Source organism: Macrobrachium rosenbergii, chromosome 48 (genome assembly GCF_040412425.1).
Source record: "Macrobrachium rosenbergii isolate ZJJX-2024 chromosome 48, ASM4041242v1, whole genome shotgun sequence".
Taxonomy (NCBI): domain Eukaryota; kingdom Metazoa; phylum Arthropoda; class Malacostraca; order Decapoda; family Palaemonidae; genus Macrobrachium; species Macrobrachium rosenbergii.
In genome coordinates this window covers 57487048-57505928 of record NC_089788.1, presented here as the reverse complement: position 1 = coordinate 57505928, position 18881 = coordinate 57487048, and the positions used below count along the sequence as shown (strand labels likewise).

Sequence of the window (18881 nt, the reverse complement as noted above, 5' to 3'; positions counted from 1 at the left end):
TACGAACAAATAACAGTGCTACACAACTACATGAAATGAACTAATAAATAAACCTACATCTGAAAAACAGACTTTTCATTCAGACAGAAGTAAAGTGACTTCAGTCGCACGTAGAAAAATACTTAAGAAAACTACAAAAATCTTGGCTCTGGAGAAGAAGGAAATATTCATGTTCAGGAATTTAAAAAAGTTTACAGCATTTGAATTCACCTCCTGTTTTAGTTTAAACTATACAGCGTGTTCATTATTCAAAATGTACAAAACATCCCCAAGGAACAAACTCGAAAGGTGATTGATTTGGGAAAAAAAAAAAAATTCCAAAGAATTGGATATGCATAAGAGGAAACCAGAGGGTGAGAGAAGACCACAAAATATTAATAATGAGGCGAACATAATGTCTGCATACATTAACAGCTACATAAATAAGAGAGAGATGAGGGCTACAGGGCAAGGCGCCTTTGAGGTGAGGGATAACGCCTTGTGGAGAACCCTGGTGCCTTCAACATTCCTTTCCGAGACTGTTTCACAAAGGCAACATTGAAAATTAGCCTTCCGCAAATACTACTAGACGTGGAATGAAAGACAAACTCTGGGAGAAGACACTCGTCGCGAGTGATTATCACATTATACGGAAACAGAGAACAAAAGTATTTGACGTAAATACTGCGTTTGCATACTTTTTGCCAAGATTTCTTTCTCTCTGTTTCACACACACACACATACATATATATATATATATATATATATATATATATATATATATATATATATATATATATATATATATATATATATATAATATATACCTGTATGTATGTATGAATATGACTTTATTCACTTATGGCTGCGTGACTGTATTTTCACAGATATTAAACCAAAAATAACAATAAATATCAATTTACCATAACTTGGAAATAACGTAATTACACCCGAGGGGAATTACAACTGATAACAGTGTCTGAACCGAGCAGCGTCAGAACCTGGCCCTATGGTTTAGATACAAAGATACACAGTCAACTTTGACCACTCAGCTATCAAGAGATGTATGTTGATTATCGACTCACATGTGTGTGTATATATATATATATATATATATATATATATATATATATATATATATATATATATATATATATATATATATATATAGACAGAGAGAGAGAGAGAGAGAGAGAGAAAATAACATTTTCCCGTGATGTTATTAACCCAACTCCAATCTACCTAGTGCACTCATTCCTAGGAGCTTCATCAGACGGCCTTTTATTCAAGTCTTCCAAAAATAACACTCAGAGGCTTAACGATCATTCAATCTCAAGCTTCACGGAGAGGAATGAGAGAGGAATTAAAAGGAGAGAAAAAAACCGCCTCTCCGTTTCACAAACAAATATGGTTATAAATACGCACGACGTGTTTTTCAGATCCAACGAAGCAGGTGGGCATTGAGACGGACGCACAAACACATTGAGAGAGAGAGAGAGAGAGAGAGAGAGAGAGAGAGAGAGAGAGAGAGAGAGAGAGAGAGAGAGAGAGAGAGAGAGAGAGCGTTTATAAAGGAGCACTCTTTTTGAGATAACAAATCAGAAAATATCACGATGGAATTTGATCAAACCTCTCTCTTAAAAGGGGGAGAGAGAGAGAGAGAGAGAGAGAGAGAGAGAGAGAGAGAGAGAGAGAGAGAGAGAGAGAGAGGAGAGTAATAAACAATGGCAGGTCTCCCAACAAAAGAAGATAAGAGCCACGAATCCTCTATGCGCAAAGCCTCCTTTTATCGGCGAAAAGCTTAAAATCGCTTACTGCACATCTCCAGGAAGCATTTACAATAACGCAAAAGTGCACCTAACATTTCCGGGGCCAGGTAACAACTGCAAATAAAGAAAAGCATACCTAAACAGACAATCTCGCACACGCAACGAAATTAAGCAACTGTTATACGAACTCGACAATACAAAACTGACGACATACTGCTTTTATATAACCTTAGGCCAAAAATAATGCTTGTGGGTACTGCAAGTAATTATACTGATCTTAATTTAATACAGTAATTTTCGACAGAAAGAAAATTCTGAAAGATACTGAAATGTCTGTTAACTAAAAAAAAAAAAAGAGGCCATGTTTCCGGTGCCGTCATTTTTCGTCATCTTTCCATCCTGGGTGCTCGTTATTGCCCATAAGGAATGGGAGCAAGTCGATTCTTCAACTAGACATAGTTTCCTTCCCTATAATTTTAGGACTTCATCCAGGAAGTTAGTGAATGAAGAATCTGGCTGCCCACTTCCTCACAGGCCATAACTAACCATTTCCTTTCGCCGTCAACACTCGCTCCTCGGCTTCCAGGGTCAACTTTAACATTAAAACCGGCCCATGATTTTTGTTGACCTTATACATTTAGTGACTAAACAGATGACAACTTATCCTTCAGCAACGTTTATGAAAAAAAAACACTAGGTAACAAAAAACACACTACATACACATTAAATTATATATATATATATATATATATATATATATATATATATATATATATATATATATATATAAATATAACGCGTTTGTGCGCGTGCAAGCATCGTAGCCCTAGTCTTGCAAAAGACAAAGCATCTTGAACCACGATTTATCAGCGTTCAGTGACCAGTGCCTTTAATCATTCGCCTTAAAGCAGAGAGACCGACTGGGTATTTGCACCCCGACGAACTGAAGACAGCTGGATCACGTAAAAACAAAATAACCGAGTCACAGGACTTGCACTGAATTTCTGTTAGCAAATAATGGCTATGTTCCATGTGAATGTGAGATCGAGTGAATTTAATAATATCCTTTTTCTCTTAGTGTCTGAATATTAAGGTCACCTCATATCTAACACTGAGTTAGGGTGTACTGCTAAAGTTCGAGAACACTACACTAAGTGTCTTGGAATTTCCATAATCGAACGCTAATTTCAATTGTCAAGCACTTTTTAGTAACTTACCGACAGCCACGAGAGAGAGAGAGAGAGAGAGAGAGAGAGAGAGAGAGAGAGAGAGAGAGAGAGAGAGAGAGAGAGAGAGAGAGAGTTAAGCAACTGATGATTAAGTGAATAAAAATTTCAGTGAATGACTTTTACTCATCATACATCTTATGAACAACAGACAATTTACACAAAATTAAATTCGATAAAAATATGATAGAAAGCCAATTTCATTTTTCATGTCTGCAAACCAACAAGGTAAAAAGAACTTTGAAATGTCACTTGAGAATTTCTTGCGAAAATGCAGGAAAGAAATACAAGATGCTCAAGAAGTGAAAAACAAATCTCAATCCAAATCTCGAACCAGGAAAAACGAAAAGCGCTCTATGGGACTCGCCCCCATCCCCCGCCCTCTACCCGGCCCCCCTTCGCCAAGCCTCAAGCAGCTAATGATAGGACTGAATTTGTCACCTAAGGAGATTACACCGAATCGTCTGAGCGGCATTTCCTGGATCTGACCGTTGTGGTGGAGCGATCATTTCTCTCGCTCTGGTGGCAGATGACAACAGCCGCATTCTCATTTTAAGCAGTGTCATAAAAGGGAGGAGGGCCTCAAGTGGAAAACATTATCACTAACAAGTATAAACAAATCCTCGCATGTGCTCCGACACAATGGTTATGTCAACGTCAACAAAGGGACCGAGTGGGACGATATCTATTTATTGATTGATTTCCAACAATCAAGGGACACCCACGATCATCAACGACTTTTATCGAGCAAAATGCGGTCAATTACAAATTCACCCATTTCTTACCCATATTCGTTTTGGTCACATAAAGCAATAAATCTAGAACTGTGACCAAATTGCCCATTGCCAGAAAAGGAATACAGGTGATGATTGTTCTAATACAAAGACAGATAGGATGGCCTACTTAAAGACCCGATAGTGCTCATAACTCAACGAACTGAGAGAGAGAGAGAGAGAGAGAGAGAGAGAGAGAGAGAGAGAGAGAGAGAGATGAGCATGACTTCGAAGAAAGCTGAGGAGCCGCCAACTGAAAGATGCAAGATTGAACAAGAAAAAAATCAAGCGTTAATATTTAACAGAGAGAGCCACAATAAAATATCAGTTTAAACGAAGGAAAACCAACGAACCTCTTGTCAAAAAGCGCGTCAAATTACAAGCAAAATACTGGTTAAAGGGAAGCATCGTGCAAGAAGCACGCGCAAAACAACGCCCAGAGCCACATGAGGAGTCGATTGCAAGCGCAATCGCCCCCTTAGCTTCTAGAAAGATGTATTGCGTTTCTTTTTACATAAATCAAAATTGTAGAGACACAAAGAGCGTATCAATAATGTTTTCAGCAACCACGCATGAGAGAGAGAGAGAGAGAGAGAGAGAGAGAGAGAGAGAGAGAGAGAGAGAGAGAGAGAGAGAGAGATCTGGAATGGGAGACAAATCGTTTAAAGAGTACATCCAACCCGGCGAAACACCACACGTGTTCATGACTGATGTCCGAGCGAATGTTTAAAGAGGCGTGGGAGCCCCAGGCCGGAGCAGCCGGGAGGGGATCTGGGGCCCACAGGGCCATGGGGACGGTAAACAATAACACCCAAGAACAAAGTAAAGAACAGTGAAAAGCATAAATGTTCTCGAAGCTTTCAAAAGAGAATTGGCGGACAGAAATATAACGACGCTGATAAGTCTCAAAAAGAACTGAGAGAGAGAGAGAGAGAGAGAGAGAGAGAGAGAGAGAGAGAGAGAGAGAGAGAGAGATCCATCCACGGCTACCGAGTTAATCCCTCCAGAAGCAGTGTTAGTTAAGTAACCAATTAAGAGTGAATTAGTGGACGTCTGGTCTTTCCACTAGCGTTCTACCAAGCCGTCTTCAAAAAGGGGATTCAATTCAGCCAATAGCACGTCCACAAGGACAGAAACTAATCACAGTGTTCACTGCCCGAGCAATGACGGAGTGTTAGCAAACTTACGAACACAGCCGCTTACAGTCCAAGATAAATGGTAAAATGGCAAGTCTGTTGAGCATGATGCATATCCTCAAAACAAGGGAAGAATTTAATGTCTCCTGCAGACTTCTATCACTGCTATTATTGGTCTGCCGAAGACATTTATTTTTCGTTTTCAAATTGCTTAGAAGTAAAACATTACTCATAAAACATGATGTTTCTTATACGGGAATTTTACTGAGCGAAACAAATTCCTTTCCGGACGACGAAAATGATCTTATTGGAACGGACATACAAAAATATAACCCATTATGAACGGTAATCCTGGAATGAGTAGAGAATGGTACCACATATAGGAGAACTGTACCTGTCTCCCGCTGATCACCCTAATTTATTTTATAACAAGAATATCAGTAAATCACAAAAACTGGAAACGGCGTTAGAGAAAGGGTCGAAACATAAGATCAGTTCTCGTTAATGCGAACCATCAGCTTTTTAACCAGTTAACACAATACATTCAACAATGAAGAGACTCAAGTCTCATTAGAAGCCATTGCACAAAGGTTAAACTATCGTGGCCTTACAAGGAATAGAATCGTTGGAAGTCATTATAATATGAAGTAATAAATCACAAAAAATGCTCAGTCATCATCCAATCTATGCAAGGGAAGAATGATATGTAATTCGGCTTACGCCAATCGATAAATGAAAAAGCCAATACCTAAAAATATATGTCATCGTTTTGCGAAGCTATGACACAGATACCTACTCTGGAACGCATACGTCACAGATTTTCCTAGCTATCTCCGAGGTGAGGAAGGGGCATCACTCTCTTTCGTTTGGGACACGTCATCTGTCGCCATTACTCTCTCCTTCCGTCTAGCATAATCCTTTCCCACACCTACCCGCTACACACACACACACACACACACACACACTACAATTAAATGTCTCTCCTATAACAAATATGTATACACGAAAGAAATAACCGCATCGTACTCTGCTATAAATTCTTTTTTTTTGGGAAGAGAGAGAGAGAGAGAGAGAGAGAGAGTCCTCATAACACAAGGAAACGACTCGGAATGTCATCACTTCCTCGTGTCAAGAAAAAAGCGAAAACCTGGGGAGCATCAAATAAGAATCCTTGAGCGCAAGATATTAATAAAGTCAGCTTTCAAACTATTCGTGCACACCAAGGGTTACGGACCACCCGACTATGATGCAGCTCCAAAACTCACTCTGAATGGTCCAATCAAGACCTCTCTTCACAGGAAAAATCGACGCGTAAGACAAGGACTGGCAAGCGGCCGCACACGCACGCATGCACACACGGCCCGGCAGGGAGCTTGTGGCCTCAGCATGGTTAGCCACGTGATAACGATCGCCTGCAGAGCTGCCACCAAAGAAATCATGACGAAGAGTAAAACGCATGCAGTGAGGAGTGTCTACGAATCTATTAATGGCGGGTACCGAGACGGGCAAAAGCATTTTACATTCTTGGTAGTACAGTTGAAATTCTAGACGTTAGAGAGAACCATTTCGATTAATTACCCTTTCTCTCCTATTCATTTCTTTCTGAATATCCGATGGCGTCCTTTCATTACTCTTTGTCTATCGCCCTGTCCTTCATCGGCCGTGATGGGCTACACCTGGTTTGCTCACCACGGATTCCCCAGCATAAGAACAGGCTTCAATTAGTATTGTCTCAAAATAACAGAAACACTACCACAATAGTCAACATAAAGAATGATTTGCTCGTTCAAAACGAAGAAAGAAATCAGTCACTCATACTCGAAAATTCTGCGCCCTTTTCCGATTCTTTGATAGGGCCAGTGCATATGTTCTTAGATCGACAAAGAATGTCTCGGTAATATAAGACAAAAGAAAACCTTTAGAACTGAACAGAACTGAAGTCCTTATCTCCAATTGGGTCTTCGTTGATAAGAGGGTCGTGGGGGAGAGGATACTCATTGTCAATACGTTATCATTACTATTACTGTAAAACTATCAGCCAAACGAAGGGATTTGCCATTACTACTATTGTAAAGCTATCAGCCAACGAAGGGATTGACCATTACTATTATTGTAAAGCTATTAGCCAGCGAAAGGATGTATGATTACTATTATTGTAAAGCTATCAGCCAACGAAGGGATTTATGATTACTATTATTGTAAAGCTATCAGCTAACGAAGGGATTTACCATTACTATTACTGTAAAGCTATCAGCCAACGAAGGGATTTATGATTACTATTATTGTAAAGCTATCAGCCAACGAAGGGATTTATGATTACTATTATTGTAAAGCTATCAGCCAACGAAGGGATTTACCATTACTATTATTGTAAAGCTCTTAGCCAACGAAGGGATTTATGATTACTATTGCTGTAAAGCTATCGGCCAACGAAGGGATTTATGATTACTATTATTGTAAAGCTATCAGCCAACGAAGGGATTTATGATTACTATTATTGTAAAGCTATCAGCCAACGAAGGGATTACGTAATGGAGATATTTAAAAGGCGGTACGGCTTCCTTGGCACAAGGAAGGTTAACTGTATAATTTTGATTATGAAATTTATATTATGCAACTAATAAGCAACAGTGGAGTTTACTCATTCCAATACATTTACCATTATTATAATTAATTACCATTACTCCTTTATAATGTCACCGTTCTTATGAAACGAGCTAAAAAGACCAGTGATTACGACAGAGCAACATTTACATATTATATTTGTCACTTTATTCATAAAAGCAGATTTTTGTTTTGTTCTGTTTACCTCCTGGACAAATAGGGACTACTCTTTTCTGTCATTCAGTCAACAGACTTACTGTTCTTCGTAACCAGGCTCTGTTCCTTTGTAAATGGACAAATCACTTCCTTATTAACACCTGGTACGAAGAAACTAGGAGGCAGACGAGGATTTTAAGGAATCACAGCATATCTGAGGCCCGAACATTTCATCATGGTGGAAAAAATTCAAATTCGAGCTTGATAGTGCGCGCTACGCTGCGCTGGAACCTGGCGCTGCTCGTCATGTCACCCCTACCCTCCCGATCCTCTACCTAACCCGCCCCCACCCGGCGCGGACAATCAAGATCCACTCGGATTTCATTATTATAAAATGTCATACAACCACACGTAACAGAAACTGGTTGCAGCCTTTAAACGGATCCGTATTTTTTCAAGCGGGAGAGGCAGCGAGATCCAAGCACAGTGCCCAATGAAGAAATCAGAGAAATCTTTCGCTAACGGCTTCATGGAATCCACGAGTTCTTCCATGAGAACCTGCTTGGCTGGCAATCATGCAACGTTCATTAATTTGCTTGTGCTGGATGAATCAACAAGGAATCGCTCATTGCATCACGTCCAGAAAAAAACCATTTTTAACTAACGTTTCTATGCTAGTGAATGATCTCAAGCTCAATTAGATGCTTACTCTTTTCTTGCATGTTACTTAGGATGGATCTGATCTCACTGTTAATTTTTTGCAATAAGTCTTGTTCATCGGTAAATGCTTGACAGCCTTTCACACAATATTTAAGATTTTTCATAAAAACGTAATTTCTTCATACTGACCAGTCCTGAAGACAAGGAGAGAAGAGAGAGAGAGAGAGAGAGAGAGAGAGAGAGAGAGAGAGAGAGAGAGACGTTACAACACCTTGGTTCGATGAAAAGCATAGCTCACAGCTCCACCCAATCAACGTTTGGAAAAAGTTTAAAACGAATACAGTACAGAAAGTAATGTAGAATCTACATAACCTCAAGGAAACGATCTCCAAGGTAGCACAGTGAAAGTATTATTTGGGGGCAGGAAATCCAAAATCCTCCACTATCCCGACCTCAGAATGAAATAAGAACAATGAGGCAAGATAAAACGCAAAATTTACCCGAGGAAAACACATTGTAAAAATCGAATCAAACTAACAAGATAAAAGTTTATGGAGTTGTTCAACCCAGAAGATGAGAGGGACCAGAGATAGCGTTTCCTGCTGCGCACAATGTAGTAGAGTATAGCATCGGCTTTGAACTAATTTTTTTCTTTTACTTACATTTGCTCCCTTTGGTCTCTTCCCACTTGACTGTTCAAACCTTTCAAATGCTACCTTGCAGAAGATCTAACTTACTACTTATGAATAAACCCCTCCGGCGAGCCTTGTGAGATTCAAGACAGTTCCCTCAGACACAGATGTCAAGTTTAAAAGCTAAGGACCTGAATGACAGAGTTATCGCAGAATTACGGTATCATCTATGTATCAGACCTCGACGTCACCATCAAAATATTCTAGGTCGCTAATCGCTTTTAAAAAGCAGGTTGTAGGTGGTTGTTTCTGAGGGGCATTTAAGTACGATCACTGGGAGGAACTGTCATGGACAGGGCTTACGTCGAAGTAACTTTTCCAATACAAGAATAAAATCTCCAAGTTTAATGCTGCGGAAATGCTTAAGGCAAAAACAATCATGTTGTAAAAAGGAGCCCACCATGCTTTCTGCCAAGAACTGCAAAAGAATGTCAAATATAAGGACAAGGCTCTAACAGCAAAAAGGCTAACTTATTCTTATTTACGCAGCACAGCTAGGACGCACAAACAAAGCCCAAGGGTCCAGCGAAGAAACGTCTAAAAGAAACTGCACTCGTGTCGTCACAATCGCGACACTTCCGGCTAGCAGGTGCTGTAACTTATTACTATGATTCTACTGGAGAAGTAGACGCGTTTAGTGGTGGTGGAAATCACAATTCTTAAGGCACCACAGGCTGTTTTACCTTGCCTAGCATCCTCCCAACGGCGCAACTGTAGCGTCAAGAAGCGAACAGTCGCGTTTCTGACATCACTGGATCAGCGGGCCCCATGAAATACAAGGGGCAACAGCAAAATGCGAGCTAATATTTTCCCACTGCCTGGGACTAGCCATGGAGAGGTCTACAGATGTGAACATTTTATTGGTCTCGTCAAGAAGTATTTAATATGAAGTTTCGACTTCCTTGCAGATGTAACTAATACAGTCATCCGAGCAACTAAAACGTTTTTCACGTTAATGTACTGAAGAGCTGCCGCTCACTTTCAATTCACCCACCAGGGAGAGACACTTTGCCAGGGTTAGAGCAGAGGGTGCACGACCCAGAAATGCGTCAGACTCTGGCGACCTCGCTGTGACTAGACTAAACAATCTACCTAGTGAGCTTGAAAATATGAGAACAAAAATATCAAAACCTGTCTTAAGCAGTGGCAACCGCATCATTATAAGAAATTATAAACCCAATTAAGGAAAAGCGAGCACTCACATGTACACAAACAATGTATACAAACACACTACATATACATGATACGCACACATTATACACACACACACACACACACACACACACACATATATATATATATATATATATATATATATATATATATATATATATATATATATATATATATATATATATATATATATATATATATATATATATATATATATATATATATATATATATATATATATATATATATATATATATATATATATATATATATATATATATAACTAAGCCTTTTAAGTAGATAAAAGAAAAAGCTGATTCTGGGGAAGTTTTCCGCACAGTTATTTCCGCCTTGATTCCATAGTTAAAGAAAGAGGGGGCAGTGCCTAATTTTCCCGGCATCGAGATTTGAAGATAGGGTAAAACGACTCCAGCATCTGCACCAATGAGAAGCCGTTGACTTTCCAGCTAGAAACCAATCAAGATGCAAAAATGACATTGTGGAGCAAATGACACCTTCAAGGCAGTCATTTAACAGACTGAAAAGCGCCGACACTGCAAGATCCAGACAAGGCTGAAGAAAGTCTGGGACTGGACGGCTATGAAAACTTGCACGGAAAACCATTTCGTCACGTGGTACTCATGATTGCAGCATTCATTCCAAAGGGCCAAGAGAAGAAGGTGTTCATTATATCACATTGAACGGCATCTGCCTCATAAGTGGTTTCCAGGCATTTCGTTTGAATTTATACTCAGGAGAAATGAGTATCATCATTTTGATAGCTATCATTAACTTACACGGAAGATACCTGGGGACACAACATGTTGTATCACTTGTGAAAATACGTTTTACCGTGGTGCCACTCGACGACAGACCAATGTTCACAGATCTGTTTCACCAAAGTTTAATTACATCAAAGACGTTTTGGCCATTAATTAACGGGTAAAACTCTGTGTACTCTAACAACCACTGGGTAAAGCTTTGAACAAATCTTCATTGAAACAAGGGCCTTTAAACCTTATTGTAGTGATACTTCCACCCCTCCCCCCACGAACCCCTCTCTTTTTCTGTGGAAAAATAAAATAGAAAAAAACCATTAACAGTTAGGGTTCACTTACGGTTAATGTTACCGTAGATGGAGTTGACCACAACATGGTAGACTTATCAGAGAGAGAGAGAGAGAGAGAGAGAGAGAGAGAGAGAGAGAGCGCCAGCGTCCCCCTGAGAGCAGATGTACAATTCTAAACTGCACCAAGAGATCTTGCCCAGACAAAGGGAGAATGTATCCTTGAGAGGCGATGAACAACGACTCTTGAAATACCTACCAGTTTTCAAGGAGGAATCGCAATTAAAGATTAAAAGACGTTAACAAACGAGCTCCGAATAAAATAAAGAAAATAAATTGATATTAAAGACTCTGAAGCACACAGAAGTCCAAACTAAGTTATTCTCATTGATGCCTGATTTGATTCCAGAAGAATTCCGCTCAGGCGATCTCTCTGGGAGACGACTGACGTTCGCAGTATAATCAGCAATACCTAAAGTGGGTCACACTTCGCCAAGCGTCCATGCCTTTGGATGCCGCCATAATCTCGGCTATCAACCAGGGCAAAAACGTCTTCCACACTGCACTGTGTTGCTATTAGCAGCGCGTTGCCCATTAACACTAGGGCAGCGACAAAACAAAACAAAAATCAAAAGATGACTTTCACTAGGGCCAACAAAGCAGATATCCACTTCTGAGCGAAATATTCACAGCGACCGGGAGATGAAAAGGGAAATGAGAATGAGGCATGCTTAAGGAGGTCACCTGCAACCACCTCGGCTGAGGAGAAAAAGTCGATGATCAACAAAGCGAAGGAGGAAATAAACATAACATTTTAAATCTCGCGTGGTATCAATTAGCGTGCGAACGATGAAGTGTGAAGTTGATTATTTATACCCACAGATCGATGACCAAGGAAACTTTAGGCTCTCGAGCCTTTCAAGCCTAACCCACCTATTTGTAAATGACGAAATAAAATGCCTGCTTTGAAGTTCACTGGTGTTTTAAACAATGCAAATTAATCAGGCTGGTTCACACAGATGTTGCAACACTGCAGAAAAAGGTCATAAATTGACAGACTACCTCGTAAGATGATTAAATACAATACACATACACACACACATTATATATATATATATATATATATATATATATATATATATATATATATATATATATATATATATATATAATATTAATACATAGATAGACAGATCTTCATATGATGGAGCGAAATCTTGTATTAGATAGATTATAGATTTAAAAATAAGGACGCAGGAATTAACTGATCAATAAGATTACTTTGGGTAAATGGCAGTTAACAGATCAGTGTGAGAAAAAATCTGAAAATTTAGTGAATGGGGAAAATGATGAACAAAAGAAAAGCGTTTTGGCAGCAAGGACGACGATAACAGTGTTTAACAATTCATACTTAATTCCTTATCAAAAATTAGTTAAAAATCTATAGCAAATTTCACCAGTTAAAAGTCCCTCAAATAGATTTCGACAGGTAACTAACTACAACCTTAATCTTGTATAAATAACAATAAATAAGACAAGCGAGACCAAAGAAATGTTTTGGGATACCGGCCCTATGACGAGTGTGGTTTTGAAACAACCAAATTGATACCAGTTCAACTTGAAAACTTGATCAGTCACAAAATGAAAACTTGCCCAGACAAACGGAACGAAAATACCAAGGAAACTACTGTCATTAAATAAGAACAGCAAAGAAACATTGTGTCACCGTGACACAGTAGGAGAAAACATAAAAGAACCAAACTCCAAGGAACACACGTTATACAGCTTGATGGCGCGCTGTGCTGACCTGGAACCCGTTTTGTCTCCCCTATCTATCCAGCCCCCGCCCGGGCCAGACAAACAGGCTTGCTGAAGGAGGGTGGATGTGTCATGTCTTTCCTACCCTCCCAATCCCCTACCTACCCAGCCCCTGCCAGGCCGGACAAACAGGTTTGCAGGAGGAGGGTGGATGTGTCACGTCTCCCCAACTCGGACGGACACACAAGATCCACTCTGATTTTATTATTATAGATGAAAACTATAACGACACATATTCTGAATGAGTAACTACCTGAAGGTATTCTAAACAAGCACTGAATATTACAGATGGTCTTCTATATACATTGTCCCCTAAATCCTAAACAGGACGTTCGGGAGGAATGATAAACAATGCTGACAAAGGCAGTATAACTCATATGCAAAATATCTCTTTTTTTTTATTTTAATTTCATGCAAAAAAAAGGGGGGCTGAACAGAGAAGAAAACTCTTCACATCAAGTAACAAAACAATTTACGTTAGAACCACCCAAGAGTTCCCTATAACCTTAATAAAAATGATAAAAACTCCTAAGTTCTTGACTCTCCTCTAACGCAAAAGAAAATGATCACTCCAAAATCACATTACGACAAACTTTTCATCCAGATCTTGGCTCTTATAGAGTAGAAATTTACAAATAAACTAAAAAAAAAATCATAAATTAATAAATTTGTGACATTTCCCTCTCTGGCATTGTTGACAAAAAGTACACATATTCGCAAAAGTGTAATCCACATATCCTTGTACCATAGCCACCCAATCCAAGCTAGTTCACTGAAATCCACAGAAATTCAGGAGAACCTGTGAGTGACAAAGCAAAAGAAAACAGAGCCTGTACCCAACTTCACAGGCGGGGTCAACAAAGATTCTTCTAAAGACTTTTATCCGATGTGTGTCAAGTACTCCAACTACTTTAGTGCAATGTTCAAATGGTTCTTTGATATTAATTTCTACACAAATAATATGGAAAAAGTGCGAGAGAAAGTCATGAGTTTTAATTCATGTTCAGAGATAAAAGGGGGTCATCAATCGCCAATAACCGTTTGATGTTAGTAATTGCACAAAACACTGCGATGAAACATGTTTGACATTAATCCTCAAAGTTAAGATGGAAGGTTATTTACTCAACTTAGCAATGCCCCTTTAATTCCGGCAACAACAATCGCATGGCGCACATTAATATTATTCAATCTGCATCCATCCTTGCTACAACGGCATCGGCTTGTGGTATCAGAAAAATCTAAAATAAATAAATATGTTTATATGTCTCACAAGAAATGCCTCCATTAATTTCAAGAAATATTCAGTATTCGGTGGAAATTAAATCTACAGAGGACTTAATGAGAGAAACGTGGTGCTGTTACACAAAGTGTAGAAAGAACCCGGGTCCAAAAGAACTAACTACCAACACTCAACCATTATGAAGATGCTGGCAAGAGAGTTTGAATGCTGAGTTTGAGATTTACACATTCTTTGTGAGAATGTGAAGCTTGATGCTCACATACTACCAATGAAGCAATTACAAAACAGCCCAAAAGTTATTGGGGAAAATGTAAAAAGTAATACTATAAATAAGTATAAGTATTTCTATAAAATAGCACAAAACAGACATATCGTGAATCAATCTAAATGGGAAGAATGAGCAGAGTTCAACTTGTCAGATGTAGCTGTAACGAGATCCACGTTTAGGCAAGTGTTGTTACCTCTAAAGCCAAATTACTAATATATCTTATGGTCTCATTTTCCAGCCTCTGAAAATTATTGGAAACGTAGGAGCAGGAGGAAATACATGATATAATGTGCATAGTCTAGGAAACAAAGGAAGAGAACCAGTTGTTCACTTCATTCAGATTTACGTTCCACACCTGTTAATACAGTATCTCACAAGAACGAAAAAGACAGACACAGTTCCTGAGTGAATCGAGGTGGTATATTTGTTAAAAAGCTAAATTTACCTCATTTGAATATTTTGGACATGAAGAAATATGTAGGTACTGATGACGAAAGAAAAGGGCAGAAAAGAGAAGACAGTCCTGAGGAACTCCATTTGTGAGAATAAATGTGATGCTATCGACTGCAGCAGCACGTACCAGAGCTAGGCAAAAAACTTAAGTTGGCCGACAAAGAGGATGCTTCTTACATGTTGTTAAAAGGTTCATAAAATTCACTTCTGATCATTTTTACATAGGTTTAAAAAATCTTGCTGAAATAACCAATGTTCTCAGTTAAAAAGAATTTAAATGAATCCACCAATGAAATATTCAGATGGCTATCAAGTATTAGTCCGGTGATAATCAACTAGCAAAAGATTTACGATGGCACACACCAATTAAGTAAAAATCATTACGAAATCTACATGTGTTTCGGACATTAGGAGCTGCAAGATTTTTCAGATGCGACTGCTGAACTCTCAATTCAAAACGAGATAATATGCATACTCATATTAACTTCCAAATAGGATCATGCATGTTGGCCTTGACGCTGCACAATTAACTGAATGAAACTGCTCAAATCATCGCCGTGAAGCAATGCTTCCAATGTGCTCAGGGAATGATATCTATTACAATGGGCAATGAAGAATCATTTCTTTAGGGCACATATATAACTGGTTAGTAAGTATTCCCATGCCCTATGCAATCCTTTATGGACACCGGGTATACTGTGCCTGTCACGGCGGTGCCAAATCATTTTAATGACACGAATCGTACGAATGCTCGATTCGACACCACTGCTCCTCACCCAAAATACGCTGTGGTTGTCTGTATCTCTATGAATACTTAACATTTTTCAAAGAAATTCCAGGAGCAAAAAAATTAATAAATACGATCGGACTCGTGAAAATTACATGATCAATGTCACACCGATAAAATCCCGGGGCAGAACATTATATATGAATTATACGTAAAAATAACATCAAGTAGTCCGAAAATACAAAGTTTCTATGTAACCAAAAATTCCTAACGGCGAAACTATTTACAAAACATAAAACATTTCCAATCCGAGCGGCAAACATCTAAAAAACATAGATGGGAATCCCTAACAGAAAGGCAGAACTGTGATACCATCCGTAACATTTTGATGACATTCATAATGGGAAAATATTGCCTGTAAAATAGATAAAACAAAAAAAAAATCTTGTTACAGTAACAAAATAAAACAAAGTCTTTAGATTCTAATAAAAGAGAAATAACATAGAAAAGTGTAAGGTTAAACAAAACTCATTCCTCCCAAAAAACAACGACCAAAAAACTATCACTTAACCAACCGACTTTTTGTTTGACTAAAGGGTGTCAAAAATGATCCCTGACAAATTCCTGTGCCTTTGATAAAAACTGAATTATACACATTTACAAGAAACACTTTTGCTTCGGCCAACGAAATACTATTATTTAACAGTACAGGCAACAATATTTGAAAAGAAATTACATATTAAATAAACAAATGAGTAATTAACAAGTATTTTCTTTAAATAAATGGGTTTCTTGGAAGACATTACTGTATTTTCACAACAACGCTGTTTTTTTTATTATGATTTGGTTTAACTCAATATTAATTTTACTGTGTAAAATATTTTGGCTCCTACTGATATGATTTTGAAATATAGGCCGATCTGAAAAGAGTAAACGATGTCATAACCGTCTCTATGACAACAGGACAAAAGGTTTAACATTTCATTCTGAGCTACTTGGAAACAGCTTTGTACTTTCTTCTTTTTATAACAGTTTTCCCAGTACAAGCTGCGTTCATCATTACAAATTAATTCTAGCCCTACACATCCTTTGTCAAGAATATTTTATACAGGCACGCATTCAGGAGATTTATCCTATCCCAACTGATGTCCCCTAACTGTCTGATAGTGAAGCAGATTCAACAAATCTCTCTCCAAGTTGTGTCGATAAACAAAAAAACAAAAACCAACGCTGTGATGAGTGAGGTGTCTGTAACATCTTGGTTAATAAAGGCACATTATTATGAATATTTCCCCGGCACAAAAATCGTTCATGTTAACAACAGTTAAAAGTTCGACATTAAACAGTGAGAACAAAAATTCAAATAACATTCATGCGCATCTTCACGTAATAACTGCGTCAATACGTAAAGTCATAAAGGAAAATCTATAAATATTCACAATCAGAGTTCGGTCATTTTCTTTTCTCTCTCTCGTTTCCCTGAGATGTACAGGGAGACTCGTCCAGTATTGTGCAGACATCATGGTCACTGTAAGAATCAAATCATTTTCGAACGCTACACTAAACGAACAAAAACACGTGTTCATGTTCCCTCTCTCCTCTTCTCGACTGTCAACAGGGCGCTGGAATAAAAAAAACCAGTCAAGGATCTGACACAAAAGCCGATTTCATCCAGCAAGTATTCACTAAAGACAAATCCTAAGGCAGGTAAGCACTACCCACTATTGACAGCAATGGCAGGAGATTGGGCAGGAGGCACTGAAGCGTTAAAGAGAAGGGATGGTCATTAACGAAGAAGCCCGGAGACTCGCTGCACATCTCCCTCCCTCCAACGCTTTCTCAATACTACTGGCCTAGACACAACTCGGGAGCGCTTGCAACCAGCCCTCTTGTCACGTAGAGCGCGAGGGGAGGGTGGCTGGGTGGTAGGGGGCACTGGCCAACCCCACAGCCACGCGATCCCGGCCCCGACGTGTCCCTCGCATCCACCTCACCTGTTGACTTGACTCCCTCAATTAATGGCAAACACGCTGGGCACCAAAGGATCTCCCTCCCACTCAAAACCCTTAACCATCTGACATTCAGCCAAAATTCAGAACAGAACATCCAGAACGTATCACTTCTCTCTTTAAAATGCCACATCCCCGAATGACTGCATACTACCAGGCAACGTGAATGATTCTCTTGACAATAATCTCCTCATTCAAGAAAAAAAAAAAAAATTGCACACCAAATAAAGAGCTGTATGAAAAAATCTGAAATGGCTTGTGAACTGCTCCCCGCTCATTTTACTCAGCACCGATGAAAACATTCTCTCATTCCGAAAAATGAGAGCACCTGGTACATTTGCAGCTTTTTTTATTCGCCGCATTTCACAACCCAATTGAAATGATCTTATTGCTTCAGAAAATTTAAAGACTTGAATAAGTTTCTCTTATTACATGACAATCAATATGGCTTCGTCAATGCAACTATTTCGGAGACAAAAAAAATAGAAAAATGAAAAATAAATGAATGCTGTCTGATTACAAAAAAGCCAGTTCATTGTTGCATCCATTGTCTGAAAGGTGACATAAAAATAAAGAATTATTTGTTCGAAAGGCCAAAAGGTCATTGTAAAGCTCGAACAAAAAATGAATAAATGAATGGCAAAGTTTAATTACCAGTTTCAAAAGGATTTTTCTCACAGAAGAGCGCTCGTTAGCTTCACCACGCAATTTACAATTAGAACAAGTCGCTTCATACACATAAACATTCACATCACATCACAATGGAGTCGAAACATTTTTCTGTTTGCTAAGCATACTGCAAATTTACAAGTCCTGTTATTTTGTATATTGGGGACATGCATTACGGGCACCTGTGTATTTGCAACAACACTCAATATATATATATATATATATATATATATATATATATATATATATATATATATATATATATATATAATATAATGTACATATATCTATATATATAATATATATTCATATATTTATTTAATATATATATATATATATATATATATATATATATATATATATATATATATATATATATATATATATATATATATATATATATATATTCCCTTCCCTCTAAATGATTAAACAATCTCAGAAGCATCTGACCCATCCTTTCTTC

General features: G+C 38.4%; 1 protein-coding gene across 29 annotated transcripts in view; it reads right to left on the bottom strand.

Annotated features, from left to right (window-relative positions):
• tim (timeless) overlaps positions 1 to 18881 on the bottom strand; it is a 510805-nt gene that overhangs the window by 372161 nt on the left and 119763 nt on the right. For 4 of the 29 annotated variants that reach the window (XR_010850866.1, XR_010850867.1, XM_067091823.1 and 1 more), the window contains exon 1: positions 17463 to 17590. The exons of the other annotated variants lie outside the window; for them this stretch is intronic. The gene's annotated coding sequence lies outside the window, so the exon portion shown is untranslated. Of the gene's footprint in view, positions 1 to 17462; positions 17591 to 18881 lie in introns of those variants that run through there. 29 annotated transcript variants of the gene reach the window in all.